This window comes from Stenella coeruleoalba (assembly GCF_951394435.1).
Source record: "Stenella coeruleoalba genome assembly, chromosome: 8".
Taxonomy (NCBI): domain Eukaryota; kingdom Metazoa; phylum Chordata; class Mammalia; order Artiodactyla; family Delphinidae; genus Stenella; species Stenella coeruleoalba.
The window spans coordinates 96521243-96540254 of record NC_137154.1 but is presented as its reverse complement, the minus strand read 5'-3'; the positions used below and the strand labels follow the sequence as shown (position 1 = coordinate 96540254).

The window sequence follows — 19012 nt, the reverse complement described above, 5'->3', positions numbered from 1 at the left end:
CTTCGTCCCAGCTTACCCTTCCCCCTCCCCATGTCCTCAAGTCCATTCTCCACGTCTGCGTCTTTATTCCTGTCCTGCCCCTAGGTTCTTCAGAATCATTTTACATATATACACTACCAAATGTAAAATAGCTAGCTAGTGGGAAGCAGCCGCATAGCACAGGGAGGAGATCAGCTCAGTGCTTTGCGTCCACCTAGAGGGGTGGGATAGGGAGGGAGGGAGGGAGGGAGATGCAAGAGGGAGGAGATATGGGGATATATGTATACATATAGCTGATTCACTTTGTTATACAGCAGAAACTAACACACCATTGTAAAGCAATTATACTCCAATAAAGATGTTAAAAAAAAAAAACACAACAAAGTCAGGTATTGATCACTTGACGAAAATGTTGTGTGCAATGACTGGCAGGACCCTAACCCTACATTTCCCCTGGGAGCAATGGTTCCGTATTCACTAATTTGGTGTTCACGGCAACTTTACATAAGTACCATGAATAACAAGAATCAACTGTATTTTGTAAAGAAAACTCTGGAGGAAAAAAATAGATCAGTGGAATTGAAAAGAGAGCCCAGAAATAGGTCTATGTAAATGTACCTGCAAGCATCATAGACATCAGTAAGAAAAGGTTAAACTACACAAGAACTGTCCCAGGACAAGTGAACATAAATCTGGGAAAAATGAAAGGGAATCCTCATCTCACAACACAGAAAAATTCAATCCAGCTAAAATGTGGAAAGCAAACTTTATTCCTATGAGAAGAAAATAGTTATTTTTTTTTAAATAGGAAAAGAGCTCTAAGATCTTGATTTAGGGAAATATTTCATAAGCAAAATGCAAAAAGGAACCATAAAGGAGAAGTCAAATGAAAAACTTTTGATCATCAAAAGACTTTAAACACAGAAAAAGACAAGCCAAAAACTGGAAGATAATTGCAACACATGTAACTAACATGGGGGAACTCCTAAAACCAATAAGAAAAAGGCAAACAACTCAATAGAAAAATGGAAAAGACATGAACAAGTATTTAACAGAAGATAAAATTCAAAAGACTGATAAATATATGTAAAAGATGTTCAAGTTCAATAATTCAGAAACAGAAATTAAAATCTCAACAAACTATCATTTTATATAAATTAGCAAAACTTAAAAATTCTGACAATACCAAGTGCTAGAGAAAATGTGGAAGAATAGGAACTCTTCTATTGCTAGTGAGAGTACAAATACCTTGGAAAACCATTCATCATTGTCTAGAGAAGCTGAAGATGCACCTTCCCTGTGACCCAGAAATCTTCCTTCTCAGTGTAAACTCTACCGGAACTTGTAATGTGCACCAGGAGAAAAGTACAAGAATGTCCACAGCAACGGTATTGTTTGAAATTACAAAAATCCTGACCAAAAAAAATGCCCTTACGTGCAAGAACAGGCAATTGGATACATTGCATTATATTCATAAAATGAAATGTTTCCACAGCAACAACACATAATACTTGATCATTTGCTATGACTGCTTCCTTATCAACGTGAATGACTTTTAAAAACACCGTTAAATGGATAAAATAATCACAAGAATATATACAGCACAAGCCCACTTAAAATCAAAAAAATAGAAGATTAATCATCGTATTGTTTAGCGTTACATACATAGGTGATAACTGTAAAGAAAAGTCAGAGAATAAACACGAAATTCAGAACTGTGGTACCCTTGGAGGGTGGGGGTGTATCATCGGAGAGAGGCACACGGGAGGCAAAAGCAGAATTCTTAATTCCCTCCTCAAAACTGCTTCCTCCTCCACCAAGTCCCCACCTCCAGAGTTACATTTTTCTCTTCCTCTCACATCCCTGTAATTAACCAACCTCTAAAACACCCCAATTCTGCCCAATTCTTGCCATTTCCTCTACTTTACTCTGGGTTAAGCCTCCATCAACCTCTCGCTAGGACTGTTGCAATAGCTTCCTCCCAGGTCACTCATGACCATATAATTCATTCTCCAAGATCATCCAAGTGATCTTTTCAAAATCTAAGTCAAATCATGTCCTTTAAACTGTCCAAAAGCTTCCCTTCACACTCAGAATAAAATCCAAATCTTTATCATAGCCTTCGGGGCTTCATTTTATCTGTTCTGTGCTTACTTCTCTAAACTTACCTCCTCCCACCCTTTTCTTAGCCCACTAGGTTTCAGCCAGCATGGCTTTCTACTTCTCAAACCTGCCAAGCTGATTCCCCCTCTTAAGGCTTTTACAGGAATGCCCTTTTCCTGGCTCTCGGCTTAGCTGGCTTCATCTCAGCATTTGAGCCTCAAATAAATGTAAGCACAAATGTCACCTTCTCAGGGAAGCCGCCTCTAACCAGCCCATTAAAAATGGCGCCACTGCCACCGGCAATCACTTATCACCTCGCCCTCTTTCATTCTTGACAGCACTTATCCCCGTCTATTAATTTAGTGATAAACTCCACCCAGAACCGAAGTCCCACAAAAGCAGGGACCTGTCAGTCCAGTTCGGCGTGGTACGAAGCAGTGTCAGGCGCATGGCAACAAATATCTGTCGGCTGAACAAAAAAGTGAATTTTTACTTTGAATAAATATGAAGCAGTATTTTCTGACAGTGGCATGAAAAGCACGAAAACCAGTGAGAGGTATTACAGATGGAAAGAAACTTTGCAAATCACTGGAAAAGCATCAATCTAAGAGGAATTTTAGTTGAAGCCTTTTCTCAACAGTACTAGTAATAGATCACATTCCTAAGGACCATTAACGAATGATTAGTGAAAGTTTCATATAGCCAGAGTCCTGAGTTATGGAGGTGTGGCATCTGTTTAACTCTCCTAATTCAACCTGAGTTCAGTTATGAATCTGCACTGAAATTTGAGCAAGTTATTTACCTCTCTACGCCTGCTCTCTCATTTGTAAAATGAAACTATTAATAGCTATTTCATAGAGTCATTGTGAAGTTTAAATGAAAAAAAAAGTGTTTAAAGCATCTAGCTGCACCTGGCCTAGCAAGTGGTCAATAAATTGTAGTTATTATTATGAAAACTGAGTAGGAAAGTCCAGAAAAATGGGAGAGCTTATGAGTCAAATAACCCCCAGGCACCTTCTGCTTCTAGCGGAGGTAGACTAATTATATACAATGTACTGGGACCATAAGCCAGGACTAAGTCCTTTTCCCTCCAAAAAGAAGACCAATGTACACAAGGGTAATACGTAAGTATGGACAAAGCACTTTGAGAACACCAAGGGAGTGACTCTCTTCAAGAAGGTCAGCCACACATAAACCTGAGTCTTAAAAGAGGTCACAGGAATTCCTAGATGAAAAATAAGGGGGAAAGGCACAAATAAGTGAAAGTGAGAAATGCAGTGTGGCTGGTGTGGAGTGTGAGGGAGAAGGGCTGGGAGATGAAGATGGGCCTGCAGGACCAGATGGCAAGAGGCTAAGGTCCTCTGTTTCCAAGTCTGCACTTTATCCTTCAGGGAAATGAAGGGTGGGGGGGAAATCTAACATGTTAATTTGGTACCAATCCTTCTAAAGAAGGCAAAACACATTTTTATGAATTTAAACCTAAACACCATATAGGTCCACCAACTGTTATGTCTAAAATGGAAAATAAATGTTAAGCCTAAATTCTTGAAAACACGAGCAATTTGCTTAACAATGACCGACACAATCTGTTCTCAAGTTTCATTACTTTGATGAGCCTTGTTACCATGATCATCATGACAAAAGCAGAAAATATCTATTGAGTTCACTATTTACCTTGTAGTATGTTGTTTTTTATGTGATATCATTCAATTCTCACAACACCTTTATAAAAGGTACTATTATTAACCCCATTTTACACATCGGAAAACTAAAGCAAAGAGAGGCTAGTCAGATGGCTAGTGAGTGAAAGAAGATTCAAATCTAGGCTGCGTGACTCCAAAGCCCTCAAATTAAACCAATATGCTGAACTGAAACTGCTCAGTTCATTTACATCATTTGCTAAAAAAACTGTATGTGTACCTACTGTATTTTAAAGCATCACGGCTAGGTCAGCAATTCTCAAGTTTTACTGTACATTAGAATCACCTGGGCAGATTCCTAGATTCTGATTCAGTAAGTCTAGGGCAGAACTTCCAGAGATCCGCAATTTTAACCATTAGTTCAATCAATTCTGATTCACTTGATCATAGTTCATTCTGATCACCATGAGCTATCCTATGACAAAACGTGTGCTAGATGTCCTAGAGATCTGAGTATATTTGATCTTCTGTCTCCATGAGTTTACAATCTAAAAGAGACAGGAACAAGATACACAAACAGTAAATACAAAGCAATACAGGAAAAGCAATATAAACAAAACGGCAAGAGAGACTTCAAGGAAGAAGGATCATCTGTAATGAAATGAAGATGAGTAGGATTTCATGAAGAAAGGGAACATGCTTCCCACAGACTCTCAGGAATAATGTTACATATAAAGGAAGGTACGACGAGTAGACAGCTTGGCAGGAACAGAGGATCTGCGTTTAGGAATGCAAAAATAATGTCAGTAAAAAGTAGAGGCTGTAGAATGCCCTCAACGTCAAACTAAACACTATGGGCTTTATTCAGTGCTGGCACTGGGAAACCACTAATGGTTTTTGAAGAGTGAAATTATAAATGACAGCAATATTCTTTGGCAGAGTACTCTGATGAAGCTATGCAAGGTCAAGCAGATGGAGAACGGGAACAGTTAGGCTGTTAGCATTCCAATCCCAAAGAGGTAAAAGCTAGAACACAGTAGTAGCAAAGAAAAAGGGGAGAACGGTACCTCAACAATGAATTGCATGCAGGGCAAAGGCAACAATCACAGCTAAATGATTTCTTCACCCCTTAAGTCCAAACTGTATTACTATCAGTTTTGTATTACTCTTTACAACTTTTTCTGTACAGCCAACTAGGCCCAAAATATACAGAGTTCACTTATTTAAAACACAGCCCACGACTAAGATGTCAGCTAACAGGTCTCTGAGCAGCCAAAATACATGTCACATAGTTGATATACTAAAAAAAAAGTATTTTTATATATATTGTATTTAACATATATATAAATGAAAGAACATTATTCAGAGCTATATAATCTCATTCTACGCAAAGTTCTAACAAAGGTAAGCGTCTAATTTCCAAACCCACAGCAGTTTGGAAGCAAATATTAGAAAGGGAAAAGAGCCTGCTATAAGTGGAAATACTTAAAGAGTCTGAGGTTCAAGAGAAGAAATGAAAACTATAAAAAAGCACACACAATCACTCAGGGTAAATTCTCCACAACTGTTTATTGACAGGTACACGTGATTCCCAGAAAAATGAAATTAATGAGAATCTTCCTTAATGTCCCAAACACCTACCACAAAAAGAAAACTTTTAAAACATTCTTTAAAGAGAAATATTTTAAAACAAATATTTACCTGATTAGAAGGTAATTTTTAAAGGACGGCTGATACATGCCAGCACGGCCCCTCTCATCAGTAACCAAGACATAGTCAATAGTTAAAGGTAAGAAAGATATATTTTATAACACACAAAGTTTGAAGATAATAAGAGTGCTTTCATAAGACATCTAATCAAGAATGTGGTCCCACTGGTAAACTTTAATTTGGGCAATACTTTCCTAATGGCTGTGCCTTTGAATTCCATGTTCCAAATAATACAAAGCCATCCTCAACAAAAACTAAAACTATTAAACTGGTCTTAAATACACCCTATAAATGTACCTACTGAAGTCAGGCAACATCATTTGACACTCAACGCCCTGTAACAACAGGCTGTGTGACAACTTTTAAAAGGACTTTAAACATGGCAACACATGAAGGCCTCTCACTTTGTTTACCAACACTCATTAACATTTATTATACTACCACTCATACAAGGACCTCACCTATTTTATAAACAGACGAAAATGCCATTTTTATGGGGGGAATTAAGATGTTAACTGAATCAAAGTTACACTTAAGTTTATGATTAAGTTACTAAAGCCATGAACCTGCACCTTTAATCATGTAGAAAAAGTATACCATACATTAATTATTGGAGTAAGGAAGTATGGGTTTCAGCTTGAGATTTTTTAAACAGCAGAAAAGCAAAATTAGTGTATTAACACTGTAAGATTAAAATAAAATTACCTTAAAGATGCTGTAGGGATGAATCAACTATATGGAACTAGGCCTCTCATATTTCTCAGACCCAGCAAAGGACAGAGAAAATTAAAGCACACACTTATTTCAAAAATTTCACAAATGATCAGGCAACATTAAGCTATCAAAGGTTAAGATTATGGTACAATTTGCTACCCCTTATAAATATGTAAACAAATGAAGCAGTCCGTCGCACCAGGTGGGCTCCACTCTACCTCCCATCCATCTCCTTGTAATCATCCTTGCTCTCTAGAAACATACATGAAGACACTAATTGAAGCCAAAGAAATGTGCCTTGGCGAGAGTGCCTGCCAAACTGCAACTTGTGACCCACATAACAATTTAGTGGATTTAGTCAGCATTTTTTAATGGAAAAGAATGAATAATAGAAATGATCAGTATGCATCATAAGTAACAAGGGTAAATACTGCTTTGTGAAACTTTTGTCGGTATGTACTAGATCATGATGTAAAATGTACTTCTAACTATGGAGCAAAAAGTTTGAAAGCCCCTACCCTAGAGATTTAGGTCAAATGCCTCAGGACTCAAAGGCTGAATGTCTTCATTAGTCCTCCGAACCTACACATAATCTCTTAGCTCAAGATGGACTCGTGGAAACCAATTTAAGAGCTCCAGGGCAGCATAAAAAGAATGGGGACATGCCTCAACTAAACCTGTATCTGGACCTGAAAGAACTAACTTCCCCAAACAACAGACCTAGGCGGTGCCTACAAGCTTCTGGTAGCTTAGCAACCTTCAGAGTAGAGCTCCTCCTTCCTCCACTGACTATAAACAGTTCTAGTCTTCCAACCAACTTTCCTGAACTACAACTTCTAGAACACTGTGCCCCAAGAGAAGACAGTATTAAATCTCCTTCTCGCTTCACCAATTCCCAGTATGTCTCCCTAGAAGAGGGCCTTGTACTCTGTACTCCCCATTCTCAGCGAAGAATGAAGCTCCGCACAGATTCTTACCCTCCCCCTTTCCCAGATCCCAGGACGGGGCACCCTCCTCCCAGGCCCCATCCTACTCCAAGCGCCTCACTGTCAGTTAATTGTCTTGGGGGCAAAATGATTCTCCCAAAAGTCCTTATTAAACTACCGCATCCTTCTACCAGCCCCCGAAAGGGGCAGGCCTAGAGTCCCAAGAGCCTGGGAATGCCAGTCCGCTCCTTGCCCCACCGAACCTCCCTCGGGAAACGTCCTTTATTTTATTTTTGATTTTTTGATTTTTTTTTTTTTGCTTCAGTGGTTCAGAGGCAAGTTTCCTATTTCCCCAGCAGCCCCCGAGTCGTCTCCATCTCCTACCAGCCAGGGGGCATCTCCTCATCCCCCACGTCCCCGGGGCACAGTGATTAGTCCGGATTCTCAGGAATTCGGACAGGCTCCCCCCAGACGCCCTCCTCCAACCCGGGCCCCGACTCCCTCTCCCAGCCCAGGCCCTCCCCGCGCCGCCTCAGCCCAGGCCCGGCCCCATCTTCCCTCCGACCGGGCAGATGTCCCATCCTCCCCTTCGCCCACGCAGGCCTCGTCCCGCTCCGACTTCTTCCCGCTGTTTCCTCGTACGGCACCCCGGCTCCGGAGGGGAGCCCCTCGGGCCTCGAGAACCCGGCGGAGCCGGCAGGCCCGGGCTCCACTCACCCCTCAGCCCGGGAGGCGGGGGAGCTGCTGCGGCGGCTCCTCGGGCTGCGCCTCTCCTCCCCCCTCCCGGCCGCAGCCGTGGCCGCCGCTCAGCCTCCGGCCTGCTCCCGGCCGGCTGCAGACCGGATCCGCTTCACCTCGTCCCCCACTCCGGCCGCCGGAGCCCAGTGTCCTGCATTGACCCGGAAGCAGCTTTCCCGGCCCAACAACAACACGTGACCCCTCGCACGTGTCACGTCCGCTGCGTGAATGGGAGGGGGCGCCGGAGGAGCGGGTCCTCCCCGACCGAGCTGGGGTTGCCATGGCGACGGGGATGTCTGTGCCGGCCTGGTCGACCCTAGAAACACACCTCATCTGCTCTTTCTCTTGCCCGTCATGAGGGGACACCCTGGGTGCAAAGGATGAGTACAAATTGTCAAATCAGAGTGGAATAGGGGCAGGTCAGAGCAGAGCCCGGGCCTCTGCGAGGGTGCTGTCTTACAGAAAAGGAGCGTTAAGTTGAACCTTCCAGACTTACTTAGGATTTTGTCCTGATTCTGTCACTAGTTTGCCGTGTGACCCTGATCAATTCACTTACTGTCTCTGTCTTCAGTGTCCTCAATAGCGAGCTCTAGGCTGTAATCTAATACAGTCCCAAGATGCTTTTGTGTAAGGATGCGGTAGCACTCTGGCCTTTATTCTGTGTCCTCTTCACAGGGCCTGTGGCATCCTGAGCTTTTGGTGCTCCAACACCTTCGTAGTAATAGCATCTTCCCCTTATAGAGCCCCTTCCAGATAACAGGCACTGTACATATGCTACTTCTAATTTTTACCACCTTCCCAAAGTAGGTATTTTATAGAATTAAAAACTGAACTTCATAGAGGTTAAGTGATCTGCCCAAGACCATTAGTAAAAATGACCAGGCTGAGATTGAAATTCAGGTCAATCTGGCACGAAAGTCAAATCCATGCATTTCACATTATGCCATACTATTGCTCCAGCTCCATACATGTTATGTCTTACTGTTTAGCTGTGATTGCTTAGTACTTCTTTGACCATTTCTTTTGCAGGAATGTACATGAAATAGGGATGATGCTGGCTGATCCTGAAGAGAATTCAGCCTTATAAGGATATTTTAGCTGAAGAGCTAGGAGTTGACGAGGTCTACGTGCATAAGTTGTGTGTGCTTTCGTGTAGTGTGTGTCAGGGAGCAGGTGAGGAGTTGTGATGTGCATGCACGTGTATTTATTGGTTCATAGAGTGGGGAAGACAAAATTCTTTACAAGGGACTCCGTGGCAGTTCCTGGGGACTTACTTCTCTTATTGTATTTTGTTTTGAGTTGTCCCATTGGTAGGGCTTAGGGAAATTCGAAAAAAAAAAAAAAAGCCTGAAAGAGATGATTAAAGAAACTGTTCTGGGGCTTCCCTGTTGGCGCAGTGGTTGAGAGTCCGCCTGCCGATGCAGGGGACACAGGTTCGTGGCCCCGTCTGGGAGGATCCCACATTCCGCGGAGCGGCTGGGCCCGTGAGCCATGGCCGCTGAGCCTGCGCGTCTGGAGCCTGTGTTCCTCAACGGGAGAGGCCACGACAGTGAGAGGCCCGCGTACTGCAAAAAAAAAAAAAAAAAAAAAAAAAAAGAGAAGAAACTGTTCTGAGGATCACGGGGAGGGTGAACCAAGCAGTGGGGCTGAGGTGGGGGCCTCCCTCCTTCTTCAGAGAACAGAGCATCCTTCTGGCACCTTAGGATGGATGGCTTTGGAAGCATCAGGATTGTTGGCATAACCAACATCTAAAGTCGCCTCAGTGGCAAGGATCATGAGAAGAGCTGAGTAGACTAGGCACAGAGGAAGAAGAGTGAGGCGGATGCTGCATGGATACTTTACTGATAGACTTACTTGTGAGCTCAGGTACCCTTGGGTACACCCAGAAATATGCAGGAAGTTAGATGTCCTGTGAGCAACTAGGAAAAAAGGCAAGAAATGTGGGTCATTACTGTTAACAAATTCTGTGTACAATGTATATAACTACATATATGAGTAATGGATATGATTGGGTGTGATTAGATACAGTCAGCCCTCCGTACCCCTGGGGTTCGATATCCACGGGTTCAACCAATCACAGGTAGAGAATATTCAGAAAAAAGAAAATTCCAGAAAGTTCCAAAAAGCAAAACTTGAATTTGTTGTGCACAGGCAACTATTTACATGGCACTATTTACATAGCGCTTATACTATATTAGGTAATATAAGTAATCTAGAGATGATTTAAAGTATACTGGAGGATGTGTGTGGGTTATTTGCAAATACTACACCATTTTATATAAATGGATTTTGGTGTCTGCATCTGTGGATTTTGGTGTCTTCAAAGGTCCTGGAACAATCCCCCACAGATATCGAGAGATGACTCCTTGACTTACTTTTCTTTCATTCCCTTCTCTCCCCTTATGGTGCAAACTCCTAAAGACAAGATCAATGTCTCTACCTATCCCTGGTCTATCTCCACGAGATAGGCAGAATTATCTTTCTAAAACTCATGTGTGATCGTGTTCTTCCCTGTCTGCTCTTATTCTATACCGCCCTGTTCAATCTGGTAGGCACTAGCCATATGTGGTTATTTAAATTTAAATGAATTAAAATTGCATTTCCTGAGTCACATAACACTAGCCACATTTCAGGTGCTCAGTAGCTATATGTGACTAGGACTATCATATTGGACACTGACGGTATAGACTATTTTCATCATCACAGAAAGTTCTCTTGGGCAGTGCTGCTCTAGACTCTCAAGCCCTCATGTGTAAGTTCTTTGGGAATTTGCTTCGCTGAACCCTTTGCTTGAAACATTATTCTTCCACCTCCTTGAGACTGAAAATTATATATAATTGCTTATTTTCTTGTCTCTTTGACTAGCACATAAGCCTTAATGAAGGCAGGAGCTAGATCCATCTTGTTCACAGTTGATTCCCTATTATCCCTAAAGGACCGTTATAGACAAGGAGACAGTTGATAGGGAAGTAAAATGAGAGAAAGTAACAGAAAGGCAAATTTCTGGTCATTTTAGTAGAAATTGTTGGTAATTTAATTGTTTTGACCTACAAACAGCAATTTCATATAGTTCAAGCTAATAATAAGGAAGAACTTCTGAAGAATTGGAGTGCTTTAGTGGGTTCTAATGAATTCACCGTTACTGGGATAGGTTAAGCAAAGAATGGGATAGGTTAAGCAAAGGGGAAATCTGTTAGAATGGTGTATAAATAATTCCTGGATCAGTTGGACTAGTTAACTAGTCAACTAGTCCAATTCTAAGATTCTAAGTCTACGGTCCTCCATCCAGCTCTTTAATTCAGGGCTGAGTATGCTATAACAATAATCATAGCTACTTTCTGAGTTTTTATTATGTGCCAAACATGCTCGAGATATTTCACATAGATTATTTCCTTTAATCCTCACAAAGATTTTTTTTAATTAATTAATTTATTTTTGGCTGCATTGGGTCTTCGTTGCTGCGCATGGGCTTTCTCTCTAGTTGTGGCGAGCGGGGACTACTCTTCATTGCAGTGCACAGGCTTCTCATTGCGTTGGCTTCTCTTGTTGTGGAGCATGAGCTCTAAGCGCACGGGCTTCAGTAGTTGTGGCACACAGGCTCAGTAGTTGTGGCTCACGGGCTCTAGAGCTCAAGCTCAGTAGTTGTGGCGCACGGGCATAGTTGCTCCGTGGCATGTGGGATCTTCCCGGACCAGGGCTTGAACCTGTGTCCCCTGCGTTGGCAGGCAGATTCATAACCAGTGCGCCACCCGGGAAGTCCCTTACAATGATTTTTGTGAAGTACATTTGGTGCCATCAGATTTGCCAAGTAAGACTCAGGTTAAGTGATATACCCAGCAACATACAGTTAGTAAATGGCAGGGGCTGAATTCATATTTAGGTCAGTCTGACACCAGAATCTGAGTTCATAATAATGGGATATAGTAATGATGGGCTATAGTTCAACAGGAAGTTTCAGTCAGATTTTTGCATGTTCTTCTAATTCAACAAATGGTTATTTTATAATGGATGTATGTCTTTCACCTAGCTAGGTGGTTTGGGGAAAACAAAGACGGATAAGGCATCGTCCCTAAAATGTAGTTGGAAAGATAATGCATATGCCCAAATAACAGTGATATAGGACAGTTAAATGTCTATTATTTAAAAGGGGATTTAGGGAGTCATCTTCTTAGCTGAAGACCTCTCCCAAGTAGGCAAAAGGATAAGGACAGAATTATATGAGAATTCAGTATGAACAGCATCAGTACACAAATGGGAACACAGGGGAAGAGAAAAACAACTGCTTCACTTGAAAGAATAATGGCTGGTTTCGAAATTGAGAGTCTGCAATGCTAGTCCTGGTTTTCCCACTAACCAGCCATGTCACTTGATCTCTTTCTGCCTTAGAGCTTTATCTGTCTGATAACCTGAATTGGATAAACAACCATGGTGAATACATATAATATTTTACATGTATATATTTTCAAGAGGAAGTACCATAGCTTCCATGAGATTCCCAGAGAAATCACTACTTGAAAAACTTTTAGCCTACATTACAGCTTTAAATGCTGCAGTTCTGAGATTCTGTATTTGATTTTGGTCAACATTATTGACGTATCTGTCAGGAAATGGACTGTCATGCCAAGCTTAATGACCAAGCAAAAGGCAGAAATATTTTTAGTTTAACCCGGAGACTCATAGCTAGAACTATTTAGAAAGCATCAGGATTTTCTTACTGGGCAGAATATGGTCTTAAAAAAACCAATTAGTTCTGCCATGTGCATAAATGGATCAGTCGCAAGAAGCTTAATTATCAAGGAGGCTTTACATTTACTAAGATCATTTGTAACAAATTGCTGGAAACGTCACTAAACCCTCTTAGTTTTTATATTTCTGTGTGTATAATATACACAGAGAAAACTGTACATACATGAACAGTTCAATGAATTATCACAAAGCAAAAACCCATGTAGCCACCAGCCTGTCAAGTCATAGAACAAGGCCAGTTTCCCAAAGTCTTCCCCCAGTAACTACACCACCATTCTCCCCAAAGTTAACTACTATTTTTCTAATATTGTAGCTTATTTTTCCATTTTTAAACTGTATAAATGAAATCAAATGAGATGACTTCCTTCACTTAACATGGTGAATCTTCCACGTTGTTGCCGATAGCTGAAGTTTATTCATTTTTGTTGTTAAATAGTATTTCATATTATAATCCACCACAATTTATCTGTTCCACTACTGAAGGATGTTTGGGTTGTTTCAGGCTTTTGACTATTATGCATAATGCTGCTATGAACATTCTTGTACTTAATTTTTAGTGCACATATATACACGCTTCTGTTGGGAATATACTCAGGAGTAAAATTGATGGGTCACAGCTTTAGATCAGCACTGTCTAGTAGAAATATAGTGCAAGTCAAGTCACATATGTAATTTAAAATTTTCTAGTAGCCACATTAAAAACTTAAAACATGAATATTAATCATGTACTTTATTACTCCAATATATCCAAAATGTCATTTTAATGTCATCAATATGAAAATTATTAATTAGGTATTTTACATTCTTTCATATATTGAATCTTCAAAATTCAGTGTGTATTTTACCCTATTACAATTTGTACTATCCACAGCTTAAGTGTTCAGTAACCAAATGTGGTACTAACTATTATTACTACCTCTTAAGTGTTCAATAACAAAATGTGGTACTAACTATTACTACTACTTCTTAAGTGTTCAGTAACCAAATGTGGTACTATTACTACTACTATATTGGGCAGTGCAACTTTGGATTATACTGCCAAACAGTTTTCCAAAGTGCCTGTGCCAATTTACACTTCTGACAGCAGTGTACGAGTTACAATTGTTCCATGTCTTTATCAATACTTGGTATTGTGCGTCTTTTTAATTTTAGTCATTTTGATGCTTGTGTAGTAGTATCTTATTTCGTTTTAATTTGCATTTCCTTAATGATAAGGTGGTTGAGTATCTCTTCCTATGCTTATTGGCCAATTGATATTCTCTTTCATGAAGAGTATATGTCCTTTTATTCTACTGAGTTTGTCTTTTTCTTATTGGTCTGATAAAATTAGTTGAAAAGTATTCTCTCTTTTTCAGTGAAGTAAGTCAGAAAGAGAAAAACAAATATCGTATATTAACGCATATATGTGGAACCTAGAAAAATGGTACAGATGAACCAGTTTGCAGGGCAGAAATAGAGACACAGATGTAGAGAACAAACGTATGGACACCAAGGGGGGAAAGTGACGGGGGGTGGTGGTGGTGGTGGGATGAATTGGGAGATTGGGATTGACATATACACACTAATATGTATAAAATAGATAACTAATAAGAACCTGCTGTATAAAAAATAAAATTAAATTTAAAAATTAAAAAAAAAGTATTCTCTCTTTTTCTATTCCCTGCAAAAATTTGTGTAATATTGGCATCATTTGTTCCTTCGATGATTGTTTGAGTTCTCTGGTAAAGCCATTTTGACCTAGAGTTTTTTATATGAAAAGTTTTCAATTACAGATTCAATTTATTTCGTAGTTAGGCATTATTCAAGTTTTCCTACTCTTCCTTACACCCATTTTAGTTAAGTTGTAGTTTTCCAGGAATTTGTTCACTCCGTTTAAGTTTTCAAATGTATTAGCATAAAGTTGTTCATGATATCCTATTATCTTTGTCAGAGCTACAGGACCTATAGTGACATCTCATTTTTATTCTAGGTAATGGTTACTTGTGCCATGTCTTTTTCCTTGATTAATCTCACCAGTTTTTTTGGTCTTCTGAGAAAATCAATTACTGGTTTTGTTGAATCTCTCTGTTATACTTTTCCCTGTTTTATTATTTTCTACTTATTTCTTTATTATTTTCTTCCTTCTGCTCTTATTGGGTATAATTTACTGTTCTTTTTCTAACTTTCTTCTTTTCTCTAATGCATTTAGAACTACATATTTGCCTCTACATACAGCTTTAGTTGATTGCCATAGTTTTGATATGCAGCATTGTCATTCAGTTTAAAATATTTTCTAATTTCTTTAGTCCATTGATATGACAGATTACATTAATTGATGTTTTTAATTGAGATATAATAACATACAACATTGTGTGTTAATTTGATACATTTATATATTGCAATATGTTTACCACCATGGCGTTAGCTAACACCGCCATCATCTCACATAATTATCACTTCTTTTTTTGTGGTGAGGACAGTTAAGATTTAGTCTCTTTGCAGCTTTAAAGTTTAGAATACAGTATTGTTGACTATAATCACTTTTCTGAGCACTAGATCTCCAGAACATATTCATCTTCTAGTTGCAAGTTTAAGTACCCTTAAATAACATCTCCTTAATTCCCCCACTCCCCAGCCCCTGGTAACCAACATTTTACTCTGTTTCTACTACAAGTTTGGCTTTTTCAAACTCCACATATAAGTGATATCATACATTATTTGTCTTTCACTGTCTGGCTTATCTCATTTAGCATAACACCCTCAAGTTTCATCCATGCTGTTGCAAATGCAGGACTTCCTTCTTTTTCATGGCTGAATAATATTGCATTGTGTATATGTACACCACATCTTCTGTATCCATTTATCCATTGACAGACACTTAGGTTGTTTACATATCTTTGCTACTGTGAATAATGCTGCAATGAACATGGGAGTGCAGGTATCTTTCTGATATCCTGTTTTCATTTCCTTTGGCTAAATACCCAGAAATGAGATTGCTGGATCATATGGTAGTTTGATTTTTAATTTTTTGAGGAATTTCCATACTGTTTTCCCTGGTGGCTGAACCAATTTACATTCCCACCAACAGTACACAAGGGTTCCCTTTTCTTCACATCCTCACCAACACTTGTTATCTCTTATCTTCTTGATAATAGTCATTCTAACAAATGTTAGGTGATACCTCATTGTGATTTTGATTTGCATTTTCCTGATGATTAGTGGTGTTGAGTATCTTTCCAGGTACCTGTTGTTCATTTGGATGTCTTCTTTGGAAAAATAGATGTCCGTTGGGAAAAATGCCTGTTCAAGTTTTCTGCCAATTTTTAAATCAGATTGTTTGATTTTTGTTTATTGATTTGTATGAGTTATTTTAAATTTTGAATATTAATCTCTTATTTGATATGTGGTTTGCAAATGTCTTAGTCTGTAGGTTGCCTTTTCATTTTGTTCATTGTTTCTTTTGCTGTATAGAAGCTTTTTAGTTAATTGTAGTCCCACTTGTTGATTTTTTTATTTTGTTGCTTGTGCTTGTGCTATAACATAAAAAAATCATTGCCAAGATCAATGTCAAGGAGCCTCTTTCCTATGTTTTCTTCTAGGAGTTTTACAATATCAGGTCTTATGTTTAAGTCTTTAATCCAGTTTGAGTTGATTTTTGTGTATGGTGTAAGATAGGGGTCCAATTTCATTTTTCTGTATATCCAGATTTCCCAACACCATTTGTTGAAGAGACTATCATTTCCCCATTATATATTCTTGGTTATCTTGTCAAATATTAGTTGGCCATAAGTGCAGGGGTTTATTTCTGGGCTCTTTATTCTGTCCTGTTGGTCTGTGTGTCTATTTTTATGCCAGTACCATATTGTTGTAATTATTATAGCTTTGTAATATAGTTTGAAATCAGGACCTGTGGTGCCTCCAGCTTTGTTCTTCTTTTTCAGTGTTGCTTTGGCTATTTGGAGTCTATAGATGGCTTGGGTAGTAGGACATTTTAACAATATTGACTCTTTTGATCCATGAACACAGGATATTTTTACATTTTTGTGTGTGTCTTCCTCAGTTTTTTTCATCAAGTCTTGTAGATTTCATTGCCGCAAAACAAGTCTTAGCAAATTTAAGATCAAAATCATACCAAGTATCTTTTCTAACCACAGTTATGTGAAACTAGAAATCAACAACAAGAGGAAAACTGAAAATTTACAAGCATGTGTAAACTAAACAACACACTCCTAAACATCTAACTAATGGGTCAAAGAAAAAATCAAAAGGAAATTTTAAAATGTCTCAAAGTAAATGAAAATCAAAACACAATATACTAAAACCTATAGGATGCTGCAAAAGCAGTTCTTACAGGAAAGTTTGTAGTGATAAATTCATATACTAAGAAAATAGAAAGGTCTCAAATAGGCATCCTAACCTTATACCTCAAGGAATTAGCAAAAGAATAACAACTAAGCCCAAGGTTAGCACAAGGAAGGAACTGACAAGGATCAGAGCAGAAATAAGTGAAATAGAGACCAGAAAAATAATAGAAAAGATCCAGAAAACTAAGAACTGATTTTTTTAAAAAAGATAAACAAAATTGACAAACCTTTAGCTGGTTTGACTAAGAAAAAATGAGTGAAGACACAAACTTCTAAAATCAGAAATGAAAGTGGAGTTATTACAACTGATACCACAGAAATATATAGGATCATAAAAGACTACTATGAACAATTATGTGCCAACAAATTGGATAAATTTATCTCCCCAAGTGGATAAATTTCTAGAAATATACAACTACCAAGACCGAATTGTGAATAAACAGGAAATTTGAACAGACCAAAAAGGAAATTGAATCAGAAATCAAAAACTTCTCAACACAAAAAGCCCAGGACCACATGGTTTCACTGTTGAATTTTATCAAACATTTAAAGAATAATTAAGGCCAATTCTTCTCAAATGCTTCCCAAAAATTGAAGAGGAGGGAACACTCCCAAACTCATTTTACAAGAACAGAATTATCCTGATATCAAAGCCAGTTGAGGATACTACAAGAAAAGAAAACTATAGACCAATATCCATGCTGAATATAGATGCAAAAATTCTTAACAAAATATTAACAACCTGAATTCAACAACACATTAAAAGGATCATACACCATGATCAAGTGGAATTTATCACTGGGTTTCAAGGATGGTTCAACTTATGCAAATCAATAAATGTGATACATCACATTAATAGAATGAAAGATAAAAATCACATGATCATCTCAATAGATGCAAAAAAAAAGCATTTAACAAAATATGACATCCTGCATTATAAAAACCCTCAATAAGTTGGATATAGAAGGAACATACCTCAATATAATAAATAAATGTAATAAAATAAATAATATGACATACCCACAGCTAACATCATACTCAACAGTGAAAGGCTGAAAGCTTTTCCTCTGAGATCAGGAATAAGACAAGAGTGCACATTCTCTTATTCAACATAATACTAGAAGTCCTAGCTAGAGCAATCACTCAAAATAAAGGCAACAAAATTGGAAAGGAAGACGTTAAATTGTCATTATTTGCAGGTGATGTGATCTTATATATAGAAAGTCCTAAGACTCAACCAAAAAACTGTTAGAACTAATCAACAAATTCAGTAATGTTGCAAGATATAAAATTGTACAAAAATCAGTTGTGTTTCTATACAGTAACAATAAAATATCTGAAAAAGAAATAAAGAAAACTATCCCATTCACAATAGCACTAAAACTAGTAAAATGCTTAGAAATAAATTTAACCAAGGAAGTGAAACATCCATACAATGGAAACTACATTAATTGATTTTTAAACGTTAAACCAGCCTTGCACTGCACTTGATTGTGGTGTTTAATTCTTTTTATATGTTGTCAGATACGATTTGCTGATATCTTGTTGAAGGTTTTTGCATCTATGTTCATGAGAGATATTGGGATTTTTACTAATCTTTGACTTATGCAAGAAATATAGTGTCAATAGATACGAGAACTTGAGAGAATTTTAGTGAGCATTTTAAGCTTAATAACAGAGCTAAACATGCAGTGAGCTCTTGCTAGAGCCAGATATTATTCTTAGCTTTTCATGCACTTACTCATTTAGCTTCTAAAGATAAAATTTTATGCAAACTCAAGTCATTTTTCTCCAGTAAGGATTAATCATTTAAAAGGGGAATCTCTCTAAAATTGACATACTTCTACATCTATAGTTTGCTGATAACACTCAGTAACTAGCTCAAGAGTTGGCCACGGTAGTTCGTCAACAAAATTGGTGGAATAAATGAATTAATGAATAATATTAGAACTTAATTCAACTACTAATTGTACTATTAAGTTACTCTCTAAAGAACCACTTGTAGACTCAAATGAGGGTGCAGAAAACATTTAATCAAGTGTTCTGAGGCATGTTTTAAATGCGGGTTCACAATAAAGCAGCTGCTTGGCTACCCTGCCGTTCTCTACTCTCT

At 38.5% G+C, this 19012-nt stretch overlaps 1 protein-coding gene across 3 annotated transcripts in view; it reads right to left on the bottom strand.

Annotated features, from left to right (window-relative positions):
• Positions 1 to 8164, bottom strand: part of TBCEL (tubulin folding cofactor E like) — a 79269-nt gene extending 71105 nt beyond the window's left edge. The window contains exon 1 of one of the 3 annotated variants that reach the window (XM_079928588.1): positions 7790 to 8164. The gene's annotated coding sequence lies outside the window, so the exon portion shown is untranslated. The other 2 variants (XM_079928589.1, XM_079928590.1) reach the window with 2 other exon arrangements.
• Between the last annotated feature and the right edge of the window lie 10848 nt (positions 8165 to 19012).